Source organism: Salvia splendens, chromosome 19 (genome assembly GCF_004379255.2).
Source record: "Salvia splendens isolate huo1 chromosome 19, SspV2, whole genome shotgun sequence".
Taxonomy (NCBI): Eukaryota; Viridiplantae; Streptophyta; class Magnoliopsida; order Lamiales; family Lamiaceae; genus Salvia; species Salvia splendens.
In genome coordinates this window covers 1,947,339-1,968,579 of record NC_056050.1, presented here as the reverse complement: position 1 = coordinate 1,968,579, position 21,241 = coordinate 1,947,339, and the positions used below count along the sequence as shown (strand labels likewise).

General features: G+C 47.0%; 1 long non-coding RNA gene across 1 annotated transcript; it reads right to left on the bottom strand.

The window, feature by feature from the left end:
- Window positions 1-17,374: 17,374 nt before the first annotated feature.
- LOC121780307 lies at window positions 17,375-19,258 on the bottom strand. The gene is made up of 3 exons (XR_006045990.1): window positions 19,026-19,258; window positions 18,568-18,697; window positions 17,375-17,850 (listed from the first exon to the last, which is right to left on the bottom strand). It is a non-coding gene; the product is annotated as an uncharacterized LOC121780307 (long non-coding RNA).
- Window positions 19,259-21,241: the final 1,983 nt, after the last annotated feature.

Here is a 21,241-nt window from a genome sequence, read left to right as displayed (position 1 = left end):
CCGGAATGGTGAAAACAATTGAGAGCGAGCTCCGCCCACGGGAGAAAATTTGTCCATTTCGAGGGTTTATCCGAAACAAACGCGCGCAAATACTGCTCCAAACCCCGGTTACGGACCTCCGTCTGCCCGTCCGACTGCGGATGGTAAGCCGTGGAGAAGTGAAGTTTGGTCCCACTCAACCGCATCATTTCCTCCCAGGTTGCGTTAAGGAACACCGAGTCTCTATCCGAGACTAATGTCGTAGGGAAACCGTGGTGCCGCACCACTGTATTAACGAAAAGGTGCGCTACTCGGAGAGCGTCGAACTTGGTGGGAAGGGGGGCAAAGTGAGCATACTTTGAAAGCCTATCCACCACCACCATGATGACCGTATACCCGCGGGATTGTGGAAGCCCCGTGACGAAATCCATGGAGACATCTTCCCACACTTGCGATGGGACCGGGAGTGGCTGCAATAAACCCGCTGGTTTGCGGGTCGAATATTTCGTGGATTGACACACCACACATTCATTAACAAATGTCACCACGTCCTTGCGCATTTTTGGCCAATAAAAACTACTCGCCAGAAGACGGAACGTCCTCTCGTGGCCCGGGTGACCCGCCGACGGTGCACAATGGTGTTCTTTCAGCAATGTCCTCTTTGTCTTGGACTCCGTACTCACAAGCACCCTACGATGATAATATATGAGGCCATCCGCCCACGTCAAATGAGGGGGGGCGTCACCAGACTTGATTTTCGACGTTAATTCGACCAAATCGGGCAGTGATGCGGTCTCCTCTTGCAGAACTCGCATTACATCCGGTACTGGTCGGGCCAGCGCAACGAGCAGCTGGTCGTCGGTTACTGTCGTCCCATCCTTGGCGCGAGGCGACTCCCTGGGGGTATCGTCGGTCTGTACCCCCGACGTGTCGTGTCGGCGGGACAAGGCGTCTGCTGCCTTATTTGTGATTCCACGTTTATATTCTATCACGAATTTGTACCCCATAAGTTTCCGGACATAAAGCTGTTGGTCCGGAGTTTGGACTACCTGTTGCAACAAGTCCTTTAGACTCCTTTGGTCCGTGCGAATAACGAACTCACGCCCCAATAAATATTGACGCCACTTTTTCACTGCCTCCACAATAGCGTATAATTCCTTATGATACGTCGATGCTGCTCTCCTGCGAGGACCCAATTTCTTACTAAAGAACGCGATTGGATGATTTAGCTGCATTAGGACTGCGCCAATCCCCACCTCACAAGCATCCGTCTCGACGCAAAAAGGCAAACTGAAATTCGGTAGTTGCAGGACTGGTGCCGAGGTCATTGCCGTCTTCAGCGCTGCAAAGGCGGTCTCGGCCTCGGACGACCATCGAAACGCCTCTTTTTTAAGTAAATCCGTCAACGGGGCGGCTATCGTCGCATAGTGAGCGACGAATCGGCGATAATAGCCTGTCAAACCCAAGAAGCCCCGTAACTGTCTGACTGTTCCCGGCGTAGGCCATGCCGTCATTGCTTCTATCTTAGTTGGGTCAGCCTTGAGTTTGCCATTGTCAATGATGTGCCCCAAGTATTCCACCGAAACACTACAAAATGAGCATTTGGAAAGCTTGACAAAGAAGCTATTCGCGTGGAGTAACTCTAGGACTGCCTCCAAATGCTGGCCATGCAATTCTAGGGACGGGCTGTAAATCAAGATATCATCGAAGAAGACGATAACGCACTGTCTGAGGAGCGGCTGAAAAATGGCATTCATAGCCGCCTGAAAAGTGGAGGGTGCATTTGTGAGGCCGAAAGGCATCACAAGAAACTCGAAGTGGCCGTCATGAGTCCTGAAGGCTGTCTTAAAGATGTCACCCTCATTCATTCGAATTTGATGATACCCTGATCGAAGGTCCAACTTTGTAAAATATTTCGCACTGCCCAACTCATCAAAAAGTTCCTCTGCCGTAGGTATGGGAAAATGATCCGGGACTGTTGCCTTATTGAGGGCACGGTAATCGATGCAAAAGCGAAAAGTGCCATCCTTTTTGCGGATCAGCAGTACCGGGGACGAGAAAGGGCTGTGACTGTGGCGAATTATACCCTGCTCCAACATATCGTGCACTTGTTTTTCAATTTCAGTCTTTTGGAAGTATGGGTATCTGTAAGGTCGAACGTTAATCGGTCTTGTCCCTGGTAACAGATGAATCCGGTGGTCAAATAAGCGGGCCGGGGGGACGCCGCGAGGCTGCTCGAACACCGCCCGGTGCGCCGTCAATACCTCCAGTATCTCGGCTGGAAGGTTAGGAGGAAAGCCTTCTAGTTCCTTGGTGGCCCCTGTCTCGAAAACCCTGTCAATTGGCACGATTTCATAGAACTCATGGTCTGCTGGCTGTGTTGTTAGTGTGTACAGCGAGTGTAGAGAAATCTGTCTCGGACCCGGCATTACTCCCTGCAAAAATACCGTCCGATCCCCTTGAGTAAATTCTAACGTTTTTCTGACAAAATCTGCCGATACTTTCCCTAGTGATTCCAACCAGTTCATTCCCAATATCACATCCGGTCCATGGTGAGCGAGAATGTGAAGATCTACCACAAATAAGCTACCCTGCATAGCTAACTTAGTGCCCCGCGAAATATGGGTGCAAAGCAGGGATGCCCCGTTGCCCACCAGCACTCGGAACGGTCTAATTGGAGTTAGTTCCAATTGGAGTCTCTCTGCAATCCGTGGATGGAGGAAATCAAGTGTCGCTCCTGTGTCAATTAATACCCGGACGGTAGAGTCCCCTAATGTCCCCTGGACAATAAACGGTTTGGAACTCCCACGGCCATCTAAGGCGTGCAGGTGTGATAAGTCTGCCGTAATCAATTCCTCGCCGGGAAGCTGTTCTCCCGCACTGACCTCGTGCGGGTCGTCCGTCTCATCGTCCATATAGCAGAGCAACTTGACTTTACAAACGTGGCCCGCGACCCATTTCTCGGGGCAATGATAACAGAGCCATCGACGGGCTCGCTCCGATTTTTCCGCATTCGACACCCTAATTGGGTATGCTCGTGATCTGTCCGCCTCCCGGACAAACGAGTCCTGTGGTTGTGGCATGGCGGTTTGGTTAGAAACCGGAGCCGGGGTGGCTCGTTGCTCCTTGCCAGGCCACGGTCGGCGCTGATATGTCGACGTGTGCTGTGGTCGCTCATCATGAGTTGCGGCCAAACGCAACGCTAAGGCCATTGCCTCTGCCAACGACTCTGGGTTCTGTAGTTCGACCTTTTCTTGCAGAGGTTGTTTCAGCCCTTGAATAAAGATTGGAATCAAAGCAGACTCCGATAAATCGGTCACCCTATTGAGATACCGTTCGAACGTCGCGTGGTAGTCAGCCACGGTGGTCGTCTGAACCAGCTTGGCGATCAAACCTGTATAGTTCCTGAAGCTCTGGGGATCGAATCGATGCCTCACGTCATTCAAAAACTCTGGCCAAGTAACAAAACCATTCGTCTCCCGATAATTAAATATCCACTCCGAAGCGGGAGGGTCGAATAGCATTACTACATAATGCAAGCGCTCAGCCTCCGGAACCCGCTTGTGATCGAAGTAGTATTGCACGCGCGAGATCCAGTTTGGCGCGTCTGCCCCATTAAAGTGTGGCGCATCCATCTTTACGCCGGATGAATAATCTGACGACTGGCGGCTAAAACGCTCCCGATTTTGGGGCGGGTCCCAGCAGGTTACCCCGCGCTCCTCGTACGTCTCCTCGTCCCAATCGTCGTGTCGCTGTGGTAGGTCCCAATTATCTCGACGGCGACCCATTCCATACCCTGCGTCGCCCCGTCGCTGACCAGGGCGGCTTCCTCGGCCGGGAAGCGCTCCCTCCCCACAACGATCGCCGCGTCCACCCCGATAAGGTCGAACACGGCCCCGACCCTGATGGTGGTAGGGGCGGTCATACTCCTCACGGTCGCTCCGTCCCTTCCCGCGGTGGTCCTCCCACGCGTGGTCGGCTTCTTCCCAATCAGGTTCATGGCCCTCTGTCTGCAGCGTCGGGCGTCGTTCCAAGGTATCGACCCGACGATCCATCTTGTCAAATCGCGCGTTCAACTGCGCAAAACCTAACGTGACTGGGTCGACGTGTTGTTGTCTTCCGTCGACGTCGCCCGAATTCCTCTGCCGCGTCGGGCCCAACTGCAGCCCCGAAGAGGACTCTGCCGGCGGAAATTCCGCCGCCATCGATTGCGTAACTAACTAAAACTTGAGTAATCGGGATGAAAGCACCAGATGTTACGGACGTTCTCCGTAACGGCTCCGTGATCTTCCTTCTCGGCGGAACCACGAGCAATTTCCACGACAAACTCGCGGCAATTGATCGAACCCCTGCTGATTTGGTGGACGTCTTCCACAAAGCAACAAGAAACGTAAGGATAATTGCTTGTTTCACAAGATAGGTTTAGGAAAAATATTTCATTCATAAAAATAATGTGTTGATGAAATACCCTATTTTATACTAGAAACCCTAGGGCGGTTCGACGTATCCTAATTCATCCGGGAAAGAACCGCAAAGAAAACCCGAACGGGGCTTATAAATCAGGCCCGACTCAACAGTAAGTAAATTAATGTTTCAAAAATACTAAAACATAAAAGGAAAGAAATAAAAAGGAAACAAAAAGAATCGGCTAACTCTTGAACTTGTTCGGCGCCTTGAGCTTGTCTCTCGGCCTCAAGGATCTCTTCGACACAATCAATTCTTCACTTCGGTCATTCACGCATTGCGTCGTGCTGCTCGGCTGCTTCGTGCTGCTCGGCTCCGGAAGCGCTGCGTCGAGCTGCTCGGCTGTTGTCGCCTCCAGCTCGGCATGCTGCTCGGCTGTTGTCGCCTCCAGCTCGGCATGCTGCTCGGCTGTTGTCGCCTCCAGCTCGGCATGCTGCTCTGCTGTTGCGTCTGGTGTCGGGGGTCTCGTATCAACGTGTCTCTTAAATTTTATCACATTTTAACGGGCATGAGTTTTAATAAATGTAATAGAAAATGAATTGAAAAGGTTAATCGAGAGTGAATCCTACTTTATTATATACTTATTTTATTATAATATTTGATATTTTAGAATAAAAATGGAGAATTGCAACCAAAAAATTCCCCGTGAATATTTCAACGAATTCCACTTGCGCATTAATTATCAATAAGAATAGACCAGTTCAAAACTTCAAATCAAATAACGCGTCTCTTAAATTTTGTCACATTTTGACGGGCATGAATTTTAAGAAATGTAATAGAAAATAATTTGAAAAAGTTAATGGAAAGTGAATCCTACTTTTATATATTAATTTTATAATAAAATGTGTGTTGAAATGAGTTAGTGGAATATGAGATCCACTAATAAAAATAGTAAAAAGTAAAACGTGACAAATTTTTTGGGACGGACGGAAATGGAAAAATATGACAAAATTTAAGGAATTGGGAGTATTAAGCAATGAAATGTATTGGAATTGGGATATGTCTCTATTCGTGATTTATTGCCAAGGGAGTATTAAGCAATGAAATGTATTGGAATTAGGATATGTCTCAATTCGTGATTTATTGCCAAAATAACATCAGTTTCAACATTTAATAATATTTTTAAAAAAATGTGTGCATGAATGTGAGTGGATCGATCAACTATCACACACTGAAAATGATAACTTGTGGAGTAGGATAGGACGCGTAGTTACAAACTTGTTTCCCGTTACTTACGATCAATACTATTCCACACCTAACAAATTTAAATGCGTAACTACTAAAATTTAGTGTTTAATTAAGTAATATACAAATACTTCAAATGTCTCTATGGAAGTAAAAATTATTTTATAATTAATTAGACCATTAGTATTTATTTCAAAACAATTTGTCATTAACAGTTTGGTTTCTGGCTCTCTCTAGTTTATGCAAAACAATTTGTCATTAACAGTTTGGTTTCTGGCTCTCTCTAGTTTATGTCATATCAAGTGCGGACGTTTCTGATGGATCCGCGAATTTCTGATGTTAGTAAATGCTGGTAGAGAATAAAGACTACGACACAATGAATTTACGTGGTTCGATTTACTGAAGTAAATCTACGTCCACGGGAAGAAGGGAGGGCAAGATTGTATTGCTTGATCTGGGATTACCGCTTACAACACAGACTTGCTATATGATATTTTATCTCTAGAGAGCTTAACCCTTGTCTATCAGATCTAAGTTCTATTTATATATTGAACTAAGATCGTGGCTTGCATCACCACCCTAAGTCGTGGATGTCGTGTAGGTCATGGCCTAAGATCGTGGATGTAGCGTAGGTCATGGCCTACGATCGTGGCCTGAGTTGACACCACGTGGCAGTGGGTGTGTTGGAAGTTGTGGAAATCCTGTATGGGTCCACTAACTCCTTGTTCGGTCGAATACTGAGACCGAACTGCTTTGGTTGCCGATCTGAGAGTAGAGCTTGATGCCGACCTGAGAGCAGAGCTTGATTGGTTGGCTTTTACCGAGCTGTAGGCTGAGGCCGAACTCTTTGGTAATGCCGAACTCATACTCTTCCTTGGGCTTTGGGCTGATGGGCCGTCGTTGCTGTTGGGCTTGTTTAGTACGCACCCCATCACTACCCCCCCCCGAAGGGCGAAGTGAATCACTTCGGCGAAGTGAGTCACTTCGGCATTCTGGATAAAGGCAAGGGGGAGGCTGATGTCAGGGGACGTGCCTTGCACGTGACTGCATTAAATGCGACAGTAAAATCCGGCCGTTGAATCCTGAAAAGGTGGGATTCGAAACGGTGCGACGATTTTGAAATCTTCGCCGAATCTGATAAATACCTCCTTTCTTCATCATTGAAGCACTTTTGCGACTGCTTCTTCTGCACTCTCTCTTTTTTGCGAAAATTCTCTCTCCGCTTTCAAGAATTTCTTCAGACTTTCTTCACCTTCAAAAAGTAAGGAAAATGTCTTCTTCTTCTTCTTCGGAGTCGGGTAGCGGTAGGAGAGGCGGTAAGGGGTCTTCTGGCCGGAAAGAGTCCGGGGAGAAGACCGTAGAGTATTTCCATAGTATTTTGAGTAAGGATACTGTGATATCCCTACCCGAAAAATACTTTTTTCCTGGGGGGAAGGCGGTGGTACCTGACGGTGATCATAGGGCTGACTCCCCGCCGGAGGGTTACGCCACCGTGTACGAGGCCTGCTTAGAATGCGGGCTTCGTTTCCCCCTCCCTTCTGCCTTTATAGATTTACTAGATTTTTTTCAGCTTCCTTTAGGCCAGGTGACTCCGAACTCTTGGAGGCACTTGTCGGCCTTCGCTGCCGAACTCCGTAAGTTAGGAAGGGATTTGTCTTTGAAGGCGATCCTTAAATTCTTTCAATTTAAGAGGAAGGGGTCTTGGTTTTACTTGATCCCTGTACAGCCCTTTAGGGCCTTTTGTAAAACGAAGTGGCCGAAGTGGCAAAACCGCTTCTTCTACTATGATAGGACCGCGGCTCCTAGTTTTCCCTGGAGAGGGCCGAAGTCCGTTATCCGTCATCCTCGGCCTGAACCGTTGGACGAGCTCGATGGCGAGCTCAACAAGATTCCCATAGTTAGGAAACAATACACGGAGTCTGAGCTCGTCAAGGGCGACGTCGTGTTCGACATCTCGTCTTCGGACGAAGAGGCCGAGGGTGAGGATTTCTCTTTATCTTTATGCTCTACTGCTTTAACGAAGAAAATCTGACTTTGTTGTTTTTTTTTTTTTTTTTTTGTTTTTTGACAGTGAACTTGCTGAATAAGGCTATCCGAAAGTCCTCCGAGCTTGTGGAGCCGGAGAGGCAGAGAGCCCCTCGCTCGGCGTCTGAAGCCGAGAAGAATCCGAAGAGGCAAAAAACCTCTTCTTCGGATCCGAAAGAGCCGGAGCCGTGTTCGGCTAAAGGGAAGGGGAAATTTCATGAGGCCCCAAGAGTGCCGGGGAAAGACCTGGTCATCTCCGAGGTGGTTGCAGACATCCCGGAACACGTCCCTGAGCCTTTTCAATGGCCGACGAATTTTGTGGAGGTAAGCTTTCTGACTTGGCTTCTTTTCCACATTTTTTGATGGCCATTCTGTTGAGTTTTTTCCTTGTTCATCTTCAGAGAGCCAAGCTCGTCTCCGTGGAGCTCTCCAAAGCATCCCACGACTACGAGGAGATGCAGAAGAAGTTGCATCTTGCTCGTAGTCTGGCCGAACAGGCTGAGGCCAAATTTGAGAGGGCCCGAGCTGCTAGGATCTCGGCTCAGGATGAAGCCCGGTCAGCCAAAAACCAGCTCATCATCCTGCAAGAGCAGACGAAGCACCGGGAGGCTCAGAAGGAGGCTGCCGCCGTGGCTGCCCAGGGGGAGGCTCTCCGTGTTTACACGGAGAAACTCTTTTTGAGCGGCCAGTTCTCGGCCTTTGTCGGTAGTCTGGTAAGGCTAATTACCGATAAGGGCGAGCAGGGGGCCGACGTCGTGCTGCCTCTGTACAGCCGAGAGATAGCAGCTCGGCTTCAGAATCTGCCGCTCCTTGAGGAGCTCGCTTCATCCTCGGTCCTGCTTTCTGCAGACCGAGTCCGGAGTTGTCGAGCTGATCGGGACGAGAACCTGGAGGCTATCTTTGCCTCCGTGGGACCCGTGTCACCCGCTTCGACTTACAACGGAGAGGGTGAGGCCGAGCCGCTGGAGCAGGAGGCCGAAGTCGAGCGGGCCGGGCATCCGGAGAAGGAAGCCGATCAGGAGGCGGAGGCGAGGCCGGCAGGATGCGAGGCCGAGGCTGAGGTAGCTCAGGAGAAAGAAGCTGAACCAGACCGAGGAGCCGGAGACGAAGCTGGCGGAGTATGATTTCGTCTCCCTTCTCTTAGTCTAGTTTCTTCCTTGTAAAATGGCCTTGAAGCCCTCCTAGTGTAAAAAATTTTCCTTGTGAATGAAAAATTCTCTACACTTGTCTTCGTATAGCTTTTCGTACTCGCCTTTATTCCTGTTGTATTTTACTATCTGCTCGGTACAGCTGCCGAACTAATATAGCTGCTTTGTACTCAAGGAGATGGAGATACTTCACTGGAAACGGCGGTACTCTTCGGCTTTAGACGAAGCTGAGAAAAGAGCTATAGCCGATCAGACGAAGAATGACGAGCTTCTGGCTCGTTTAGTGAAGCTGGAGGCCGATAATAAGGACTTAGAGTCCGATAAGAAGGATCTGGAGGCCGAGCTGAATACGACCATTGCTGAGAGGACTGCGTACGAGGATTACATCCGTGTGCGCGGGGGAGTGACCATATCAGATGTTCAGAGTCGAGTTGACGAACTGTGGGAGGAATATCATGTACTCCGGAGGAACAATGCGCTGGAGAGCTCGGCTTGCCAACAAGTTGTGAAATCATTACGGCGCTGGGCTTCTCGGTACGACATCATTCTTTCCCGGCGTCCCTCAATCGAGAGATTCCTTAGGCATTTCCCGCCAACAGATGCTCGCACTCCAGATCAAGCCTCTGGTTCCCTTGTTCAAAATCCTACTCCAAGTCAACAACGAACTCCGGAACAGCCGGAAACGTCAAGACGAGAACGGGCTCAGGAGCAACCGGAATCGTCAAGACAGGGACGGACTGAAATTCGCCGAGGAGTTGTGACTATGAGCGAGCAAGATCAGCAGATGCTTATTGCAGAGACTCTTCATCGCCGAGGGGTTAGAGCTTCTGGGGCTCGCGGAAGAGGTGTTGGGTCGAGGATAGCATCTCGTCGACCTGCTTATTCTTCATCTGCTCGGAACAACCGAACTCGGCTTCCAGAGGATTTTGCAGATAGGTGGCTTAACTTTAGCAACCGAGGACAGTAGAATAGTCCTTTGTAATGGCGTAATGCCTTCTCGTAGGGGAGCTGAATTGTCAGCCGAACGAGATTTAATAAATGAAATTTTTTCCTTTCGCTTTTATCACTGCTTACTTACAGCTCTGCGAAACAATTTCATCGTGCTCGTCATCGGTCTTATGAAGTGAGCTTCTTTGATCGGACTCGTATTTGGACTTTGAAGTAAGCTTCTTTGACCGGACTCGTCTTTGATCTTATGAAGGAAACTTCTTTGACCGGACTTGGTTTGTGTTCTAATTTGGCGATTTTTGTCGCCGGGATCGAACTTTCCCTTGTCCTAATTCGGCGAGTTTTATCGCGTGGATCGGACTTTCCCAGTTAACCGAAGTGGTCTTATGCAGTAAACCTCTTTGACTAGACATGGTCGTCCTCGGTCTTATGAGGTAAACTTCTTTGACCGAACTTGGTCGTCCTAATTCGGCGAGGTTTATCGCGTGGATCGGACTTTCCCTTATTGCAGTTCGTTTCAGACGAAGTGCTTATTTCTTAAGCCGAATTGTGGTCTTGTATCTTCCTGAGAAGCTTGGACTCACAATCGTTGGCTTATTGCAGTTCGTTTCAGACGAAGTGCTTGTTAAGCTGAATTGTGGTCTTGTATCCTCCTTGGAAGCTTGGACTCACAGTCGTTGGCTTGTTGCAGTTCGTTTCAGACGGACTGCTTGTTAAGCTGAATTGTGGTCTTGTATCCTCCTTAGAAGCTTGGACTCACAATAGTCTTTAATAATCGATCTAAAAAGGGGATCAGTCTTTAAAGAACGATATACCTTGGTACCATTTGTAAGAGACGACAAGCACATAGAGACAAAACACATAGAGAAAAAATGAAAAAGATGAAAGAAAAAAAACTTTAAACTTTTTTTAAAAAACGACAAGTAAAAGGTACAAGTAAGAAACAAACAAATAAAAACATATACCCCTATGACCGAACTAGACACGAGACGGACTGACCGGACTTTTGTCTCTTACAAGTGGAACTTCTTGAGGTTGGAGACGTGCCATGTTCGGGGTACTTGTTCTCCTGACATGTGAGTCAATTTATAAGACCCTTTGCCGAGGACTTCTGACACCCGATATGGACCCTCCCATGTGGGTTCGAGTTTGCCCAGCTTTTCTGCTCGGCTTACTTCGTTGTTTCTCAAGACGAGATCTCCCACTTGAAATTGAAGCTTTTTCACCCTTTGGTTATAATACCGGGCTACTTGCTCCTTATACTTGGCTGCTTTTATGCACGCCAATTCTCTTCTTTCTTCGGCGAGATCTAGTTCTGCTCTCAGTCCGTCGTCATTCATTTCTGAGGAGAAATTTAGAGTTCGGGGACTGGGTACGCCGATCTCCACCGGAATTACGGCTTCAGTGCCGTACACCAGACTATACGGAGTTTCACCGTTGGAGGTTTTGGGTGTAGTTCGGTAGGACCATAGGACTTGAGGGAGATTTTCTACCCATTGTCCTTTGGCTTGTTCTAACCGAGCTTTTAACCCTTTCACCAGAATCCGGTTTGTTACTTCCGTTTGTCCGTTTGCTTGGGGATGGGAGACCGAAGTGAACCGCTGTTGAATGTTCAGCTCTTGGCACCAATTCTTGAACGTCTTGTCGGTGAACTGAGTCCCATTATCCGAGATGAGGATGTGGGGTATGCCAAATCGGCACACTATGTTCTTCCAGACGAAGTCCAATGCCTTTGAGCTCGTTATCGTAGCTAATGGTTCAGCCTCCACCCACTTCGTGAAGTAGTCCACGGCAACGATAAGGAATTTCATTTGCCGAGGAGCTTGAGGAAGTGGTCCCACTATGTCTATGCCCCATTGCATGAAAGGCCAAGGGCTTTGCATAGTGTATAGATCGGTCTGCGGCATCCTTGGGACATTTGCATGAATTTGGCACTTCGTACACTTCTTGACGAGCTGCACTGCCTCTTGTACCATGGTTGGCCAATAATATCCCCATCTCAGAACTTTTTTAGCTAAAGCTCTGGCTCCGATGTGGCTACCGCACGATCCTTCATGAACTTCTCTGAGGATGTAGTCCGTCTCTTCTGGTCCTACGCACCGCAATAACGGCTGGAGGTAAGACTTTCTAAAGAGGACTCCTTCATGAAGTTCGTACCGAAGTGCTCGGCACGTGATCTTCCGAGCTTCTCTCTTATCCTCGGGCAATTGTCCTTGATCCAGATACTGCAAGATCGGCGTCATCCAGTTCGGCGAGCTGGATACTGAATGTACCTCGGCTTCATCAATGCTTCGATGCATTAATTCTTCCGCCTTTGAGCTCGGATCTGAGGCCAACTTACTTAAGGTATCTGCTCGGCTATTTTCCGCTCTGGGAATGCGGATTATCCGAAAATAGGAGAAACTTCGGCTGATGCTTTGCGCTTTGTCCAAATACTTCTTCATTCTCTCGTCACGAGCTTCACTTGTACCCAACATGTGATTTACTATGACTTGTGAATCACAATGGACTTTGAGAGATTTGACGAGCAGACTTTGCGCTAACTGGAGTCCGGCCAGGAGGGCTTCGTACTCGGCTTCATTATTAGTAGTGGGGAATAGGAACCGAAGTGAGTAGGTTACCTCGTGTCCGTCGGGAGCGACAAGTAAAATACCAGCTCCACTTCCCATCTTGTTTGAAGCTCCATCTACGAATCCGCTCCAGCAGTCCGGCGGCTCTACTTCGGATTCCAAGGGCTGTGCTAGTTCGGCATTGGCAGAATTCTTCTGTTCGGCAATAACAGGAATTGCTTGATCGAACTTTGCTTCTGCAAGAAAATCTGCCAAGGCTTGTCCCTTGATGGCTTTCCGAGGTAGATATTCAATTGTGTGCTCTCCCAACTCTATAGCCCACTTGGCGATTCTGCCTGATGCTTCTGGTTTGGTCAACACTTGCCGAAGTGGCAGATCAGTTAAGACGCATACCTTGTGAGCATAGAAGTATGGCCGCAGTCTCCTTGCTGCATTTACTAATGCCAGAGCAATCTTTTCCAGAGGTTGATACCTGGTTTCTGGACCTCTTAATGCTCGGCTTGTAAAATAGATGGGAAGCTGCTTTAGGCCTTCTTCTCGTACAAGCACCGCGCTGATGGTTTGATCCGATGCCGCTAAGTATAAGAATATTACTTCAGCTTCGGTTGGAGCAGAGAGAATAGGAAGCTCGGCTAGATAACTTTTGAGCTCGTCAAAGGCCTTTTTCTGCTCGGCTCCCCACTCGAACTTTGGTGCCTTTTTCAACATCTTGAAGAACGGCAGTTGCTTTTCGGCTGCTTGGGAAAGGAATCGATTCAGTGCGGCTAGACATCCGGTTAGCCTTTGCACGTCATGTATGGACTTCGGCATTGCCATGTTCTGAACGACTTGAACTTTTGAGGGGTTTGCCTTGAGTCCGTCCTTTGAAACCCAACAACCCAGAAACTTTCCCGAATCTACCAAAAAGGTACACTTTTGGGGATTAAGTTTGAGGTTGGCTTTCTTGAGCACGTTGAGAGTGGACTTGAGGTTGTGCTCGTACTCCGAAGTGCTTTTGCTTTTGACGACTATATCGTCAACATACACTTCGACCTCCTTTCCAATCAGGTGCCGAAAAAGCTTGTCTACCATCCTTTGATAAGTGGCTCCGGCATTCTTTAAACCGAATGGCATCTTTTTATAAGCGAAAATGCCGAAATCAGTAATGAAGGCCGTTTTTGAAGCGTCAATCTCATCCATTAAAACTTGATGGTATCCTTTGTACAGATCAAGAAAACAAAAAATTTCAAAGCCTATCAAAGCTTCTACTTTTTTATCTATGTTCGGAAGGGGATAGCAATCTTTGGGACAGTGCTTATTTAGATCGGTGAAATCTATGCACATCCGCCATCCTCCTTCCTTTTTCTTGATCATGACAGGATTGGCCACCCACGAAGGATACTTCACTTCGAATAACACATCCGCCTTCAATAATTGACGGACTTCGTCATGGATGACTTGACTTCGTTCTGCCGCAAAGAGTCTTTGCTTCTGTTTTATCGGCCGGACCGAAGGATCAATATTTAACCGATGAGTGATTACCTCGGGGGGCACTCCGGTCATGTCCAACGGAGACCATGCAAAGACGTCTTTATACTCTTTGAGGAGCTGGATGGTTTTTTCCCGAAGTAGAGGCGTTCCCGCGAAGCCGATCTTAACCGTTCTGGATGGATCGTCTTCGTACAGCTGAACTGTCATCGAATTCGGCTCCGGTATGACTTCGGTCATTGCCTCTGACTCCGGCTGCTGTGATTGCTATGCTTGGTGGTGCCGATCTGACTGCTCGGCACTTCTAAGCGCAATTTGCAGACATTCCTTTGCTCTCTTTTGGTCACCTCGGATGACCGCTATCCCTCCTTTAGTAGGGATCTTGATGGTGAGGTGATAAGTGGAGCAAATGGCCCGAACTGTGTTGAGCCAGTCTCTTCCCAGGATGACGTTGTACGGGGACCGAGCTTTCACCACGAAAAACTCAATCATCGTACTGGAGCTAGTAGGCGCTTTCCCCACCGTGATCGGAAGGCTGATAATACCTTCAGGGCGGGTGTCCTCCTGGGCGAAGCTCTTCAGGGGAAGCGGAGCCGGACTGAGCCGAGCTGGGTCCACTTCTAGTTTGTCGAAGCACTCTTTAAAAAGAATGCTGACTGACGCTCCTGTATCCACAAACACCCTGTGGATCAGTTTGTTTGCCACTCCGGCTTGGATGACAATGGCGTCTTGGTGAGGAGAGATGGCCGGGACGGGATCAGCATCCGAGAACGTAATCACTTCGTCCTGCTTCAGCCTTTTATGCGTTGGCTCCTCTCGATTGGAGCCTCTGCGCTCTGACTTCAGGGACGACTTGGTCTTCCCGGCAGGGAGAGCGTCAATAGTCTGGATTACTCCATCATATTGCGGCTCGTCATCGTCTTCGGGATCCGGCTGCCTTTTCGGATCCTGAGGAGCGCAGTTCGCACCTCTCTGCTTCTTATTCTTCTTTGACTGCTTGCTTTGGTATTTTTTCAATGTCCCTGCCTTCACAAGAACATCGATACCTGCAGCCAAGTTTCTGCACTCCTCGGTATCGTGACCGTGGTCTTGATGGTAGGAGCAGTAGTTATCTTGGGGTCGGCGCGCGGCTGATTTCGTCATCCGCTTTGGCTTTTCGAACAGGTCAGAGTGCAGTTCGAAAATTTCCGCTCTCGGCTTGTTCAGCGGTACGAACTGAGCGGGCGGCTTCTCGGGATTGAGACGGGGTCCCAATCTGTCTTGCACCGGAGCCCTTTGAATTCTTTCAAATGGAGTCCGGCGAGGATGCCCCTGATCGCTATGATCGGGCTTCCTTCTGTCTCCTCGGGACGATGAGCTGTCTAACGACCGTTTGCGACGGTCTGCCTCATCGGCCCGGGAGTACTGGTCCGCAATGTCCCACATTTCCTGAGCTGTCTGCGGACCGCACTCAACGAGCTTCCTGTAGAGAGCTCCGGGCAGGATTCCATTTTGGAATGCCGAGATGACAAGCAGATCGTTGAGATCGTCTACTTGCAGGCATTCCTTGTGGAATCTTGTCATAAAGTCGCTGATTTTTTCGTCGCGACCTTGACGAATGGAAAGCAGCTGAGCCGAAGTGATTCGGACTTCCGCTTTCTGAAAGAACCTCCTATGGAATGCATCCATTAGATCTCGGTAAGATCTAATGCTGCCTTGGGGGAGGCTATCGAACCACCTTCTTGCGTTCCCGATGAGCAGCTCGGGAAACAGCTTGCACATGTGGACCTCGTTGAGACCCTGGTTCGCCATGTTATATTGATAGCGTCCCAAGAAATCATGTGGATCCACGAGTCCGTCATAGGTTATCGACGGAGTTCGGTAGTTCTGTGGTAGGGGAGTTCGGGTAATATCGTCCGAGAACGGAGTCCTCAATGCTCCGTACATGGCGAACCCGACATTTCTTCGGTATGGAGGAGATGGAGTTCTCCTGTGATTCCGGTACCGAGGATTCTTTCTCCTGGAAGACATGACACTACTGCGGTAGTGACTGTCTCGTATGGAGGGAGAGGGAGAATCCGCCGTTTTCGTCTCCGGCTGCTTTTGGCTTTTTTGCAGGAAGGTTAAGAATTCCTCCTGCTTTTCAGCCAAAAACAGCTTGACAGCCTCGTTCAAATCGGGCTGCTGGGAAGACTCGGTGTGACGGCTTTTTGAGCGGCTAGTTCCTTCACCGTGAGAACAGGAGGTAGTCTCCCGAGGCTGTTTCCCAGAGCTGCGGGCTGGACTAGCTTCCTCCTGGTTATCGCGAACGGTGTTACGGGTGTTACGTGATCTGGTACGCATTTTTGGGGTGGAAAAGGGTCAAAAATTCGTTTTATCACAAATTTTGTTCTCTGTTTCCCACAGACGGCGCCAGTGATGGATCCGCGAATTTCTGATGTTAGTAAATGCTGGTAGAGAATAAAGACTACGACACAATGAATTTACGTGGTTCGATTTACTGAAGTAAATCTACGTCCACGGGAAGAAGGGAGGGCAAGATTGTATTGCTTGATCTGGGATTACCGCTTACAACACAGACTTGCTATATGATATTTTATCTCTAGAGAGCTTAACCCTTGTCTATCAGATCTAAGTTCTATTTATATATTGAACTAAGATCGTGGCTTGCATCACCACCCTAAGTCGTGGATGTCGTGTAGGTCATGGCCTAAGATCGTGGATGTAGCGTAGGTCATGGCCTACGATCGTGGCCTGAGTTGACACCACGTGGCAGTGGGTGTGTTGGAAGTTGTGGAAATCCTGTATGGGTCCACTAACTCCTTGTTCGGTCGAATACTGAGACCGAACTGCTTTGGTTGCCGATCTGAGAGTAGAGCTTGATGCCGACCTGAGAGCAGAGCTTGATTGGTTGGCTTTTACCGAGCTGTAGGCTGAGGCCGAACTCTTTGGTAATGCCGAACTCATACTCTTCCTTGGGCTTTGGGCTGATGGGCCGTCGTTGTTGTTGGGCTTGTTTAGTACGCACCCCATCAGTTTCTATTTTGTCAAGAGAGATATAGAAAGAAAAGTGTGTTAGTGGAAATGGGCTCACCTCATTAGAGAGAAAGAAATTTCCTAAAAGTGAACGTTTCTATTTTTAAGAGACAATCAATGAAGAATGAATTTTTATTTTTAGGGGACAGGAAGCACTACAAAAAAAACGTTGATTTGCAAGCACCAAAGTGCTTGCAAATAAGCATTTATGCTCGCAAAAACTTCATTTTGCAAGCACTTTGCGAGTAGAAAGGGTGCTAGCCTTTTCGCTTGTCACAAAATTTGCGAGAACAATAGCAAGCACATACTGAAAAATTGCAAGCACATTGACTGGTGCTCGCAAAATGGCTTGCAAAATCTAGTGGCCGTTGCAAGAATTTTTTGCTCGCAATACTTCCTCAATGTTGTCGCAAATTCATCTTCGGCGAGCATTCTTGCGCTCGCAAAATAATTCCATTTTCTGATTTTGCAAGCACCGTGGTCCTCGCTGTTCAGCATTTATTTTAAAATACTTTCTACTAAATATTTGTAATTTTTTTAAAAATTAATATTAGGATTTATATTTTCAAAGCATAGTATGAAATAATTCAATTGAATGACGAAAATTCAAATTTTACATAGATACAAAATATTGTTTCACACTTCAATTAAATCAAATCATAAATTAAGTTCTAATACTACTAGTTTCCACAATTTAGTTCAAATACTACTAGCCACTTCTAGACTTGCTTGAACTTGCTTGAACTTGCTTGAACTTGCTGACTGAGGACTTTTACTAGCTCCCGCAATTCTTCGATCTCTTGATGCAAAGGCTGTACTCGTCGCTCGAAAAACTCATCAACCTGATCAGTGCTGAGGCATGACGAGCCGGAAGATGCAGAGCCCTCAGCTGAGCTGGTAGCAAATGGAAAATACAAGCTTGTCGCTTGCCCAACTCCAGGAACCTGTTTCCTTTTCTTAACCCTCCCAAAAAGCTCGAGAAAGATTGCATCGTAATCTGGATCTTCCCCTTCAGCACGCAACTCTTTAGCCCTTGCCAAAACCCTCTCCTTCAAACAAACAAACAAACATTAAATTTAGCAGTGAGCTGATGCAAGAAATTATGTTGGCCACATAATGGTTCATCATTCATTGGAGGAGGAGATTGGAGGAGAGATTATAAGGAGTATTAAACAATAATGGTTCATCATTCATTTATGTGGCTGGCAGTAGACTATTATGATTCCAAGTTCTGACTTATTAATTAACAGAACTTAGCAAGCAATTAGCAAAAGTTACAGAAGCATGCTACTCACTCTTCTGAAAACAGAACTTACAGAACTTACTCTTCTGAAACTAAAACTTATTCTGCATTGATCAACCAAATATAGCTACAAATAAATGACACTCAACTATAGATTTGTTCCAAATGCATTTGAAATAATTCTCCCTAGTTGCCGGCAGTACCTTTCTTTATAAATCCAGCAAGAAGTAGTATGCTTATCCAATTGGAACAGCAATGAGCAAGCCAAATATAACCCTATAGACTCATTAACTAAAATCTGCATCAGAACTTCGAATGTTGATTAATAATTAAACAAGTATTTTTTCCAAGGCAATTAGCATATAACACCCAACCATGTTGAAATTTAGATATGCTGAAATGAACTTAGATACCAAGCTGCAACATTCACATAGTTCTCATATTGGGGTAGCATTAATGACAAGAAATAGTGATACACAAACAAGAGAATTGAAAAATAAACAGAGTCTGAAAAAACTTGTACAATGTCTCAAGCTTAGATGACTTCTCCTCAGTCGACTTTATTGTGCATAACATCCAAAGAGAGTTGCTCAAACCAACAAGCTATAAGACCACTTCTCCTTCACGTTCCATATTTGAATCACACCACTGTTCTGGTAAAAAAGCCACAAGGGACTATGAGGTACTGAGATATTTTTTTTGTGCTTAAATAGAATGAATACTGAGATATCTTATTCTGAGGGATTTACATTAGTAAGGAAGACAAGTTAAGACGAAAGCTGCAAAAGTAACCAATTTTTACAAATATCGGATAACTCGAGCAAATCACCCTAAATCGAATTCCACACGAATCGAAGAACAATAAAATGAAACGACATTAAATGATTTCAAAGAAGATCAATTCCAACATTTAGAAATACATAAAGCAAACATGTTTCTGCATTGAAATTCAGAGTTACATATAGAATCACAAAAACTCACGGATCTGCCGATGAAATCATGGAACTCGCGCTTCAAAATCAAAAAATTAAACAGAACTCCCGATGAAAACACTTGTGGATCTACCAAATCGAAGACGAAACACACCGGAATAGAAAAGCACCTTAGATTTTGGCAGCTATGCGAGATTCATGGCCGAGATTTAGGTTTTTTGTTTAGATTAAGAGAATGGAGAAAAATAAGGGGAAGGAAATGAATGGAGAAAGAGTGGTTGGAGGTAGGCATGCACAATCCGGCCCGGCCCGCCGGTTAACCGCCGGTTCGGGCCCGCCGGTTCATGAACCGGAACCGGGCCCGGAACCGGCGGGTTGAACCGGCTGAAGGGTCGGAGGGTCATAAGGGCCGGTTCAGGTTCGGGCATAACTTGAACCGTGAACCGGCGGTTCAAAACCGGCGGTTCGGCGGTTCGAACCGCCGGTTCAAAGGGTCGAACGGCTAGGGTTCGTAGGGGTTCGTAGGGGTTCAAAGTAGGGATAGGTATGAACCGGCGGTTCGCCGGTTTTGGGCGAAAACCGCCGGTTTTGGAGGAAAACCGCCGGTTTGAACCGGCGGTTCCGACCGGTTTCCGCCGGTTCCGGAAGCTTTTCAGGCGTAGGGGGCTAGGTGAGGTCAGAAACCGGCGGTTTGTGTCGGAAAATCGTGGACCAACCCGCCGGTTTCGTGGAAAAACCGCCGGTTTTGAGGTTGAACCGCCGGTTCAGGTGGTAAACCGGCGGTTCGGCCGAAAATTTGAAAGTTTGAAATTTGAATTTTTTTTTTTTATTTCTTCCAATTTTACTCCTATAAATACCTCACTTCTCCTTCATATTTCCTTACCCCATTCTTGTGTTAACAAGGATTTCATTCTCAATCTCCATTTCTCTATTCTCTCATCATTCTCTCTAATTGCGCAAGTTTAATTCTACACTTTCTACTCACTACTATATTTGTTGTGCTCATAATTTACCACTTCTTTTATACTTCATACATATTTTATTCCAAGTCCATATTACTTTTCATTTATCAATATATTCAATATGTCTTCTTCTCGTGGTGGATCGGGACGTGGTGATCGGGGCAAGGGAATAGCCCAAGATCAAAGCACTACGCGTCCCTCAAAATCTCGACGACCTAGTCGTCGAGATGTTATGGACGAGGTTTCCCGATTGGCAGCCGAACGCATGCAAGTAAGTAATGAAAAATTTGTTTTCCAATTCACATGCACAAAATTTCATTAATTTTTTTTTGCGTTCATACTTTTAACTTCTACGTACATAATATTTGTAGATGGAAGAAGATCATAGGACCGCCATGCTACTTGCTGAAATGCAACAAGGCGGGGGTAGGGGAGATGAGGAGTTCGACGTTACTATATCGTCGGACTCGGACAACAACGAGGATAGATCGCATTCTCGTATTCCTTCTAGCACCGGCGGAAATGAGGAGATGCCTCCCCCTGCACCCACTAACACGGCAAAACCTTTGAAATCGGACATTTTTATCAAACACTACAAGAAGGTGGCGGTGGTGATTCCAAGTCCTCACGATCCGAACTCTCAAGAAGAGACTTCGGACTTTCATGTTTATTGCAACTATTGCGATAAAGTGTACAAATGGTCCGCCGGTGGTGGATATGGCACCCTTCGTCGCCATTTAGTGGCAAAGCATCCGGTAGAATGCGGCACTGCCTCTACCCAAAGCCAACTAAACTTCCAACCCGCCGGCGCCGGCTCGGGTTCGTCAGGTGCGCCTCTATTTAAATATGATAAAAAGAATTTTGATGATACAATGACTAGATGGGCGGCTATGAAGCATATGCCCTTTAATGTTTTTGATGACAAAAGTTTTGAGGTTACTATGCAAAGTGGGTTGAATGTAGCAATCAAAAGAATAGGTCGAATGACCGTGCAACGATCTACCGTTCGGCAGTGCTTGGAGAAAAAGGTAGAATTATCACGTTATTTAGTTAACATGGGCCACAGGGTGAACATTTGCTCAGATGTTTGGACGGATTGTTTTAACCGTCATTCATACATGGGTATTACGGTTCACTTTGTGGACAACAGTTGGACTTTGAACAAGCGTTTAATTGGTTTTAGAGAATTTGAAAGTCCACACACTGCACCAGAAATTGCTTCTTTGATTATACAAGTGTTGAATGAGTTTCAGCTATGCAACAAGATATTTTCTATTGGTTTTGATAATGCAACTGCCAACAC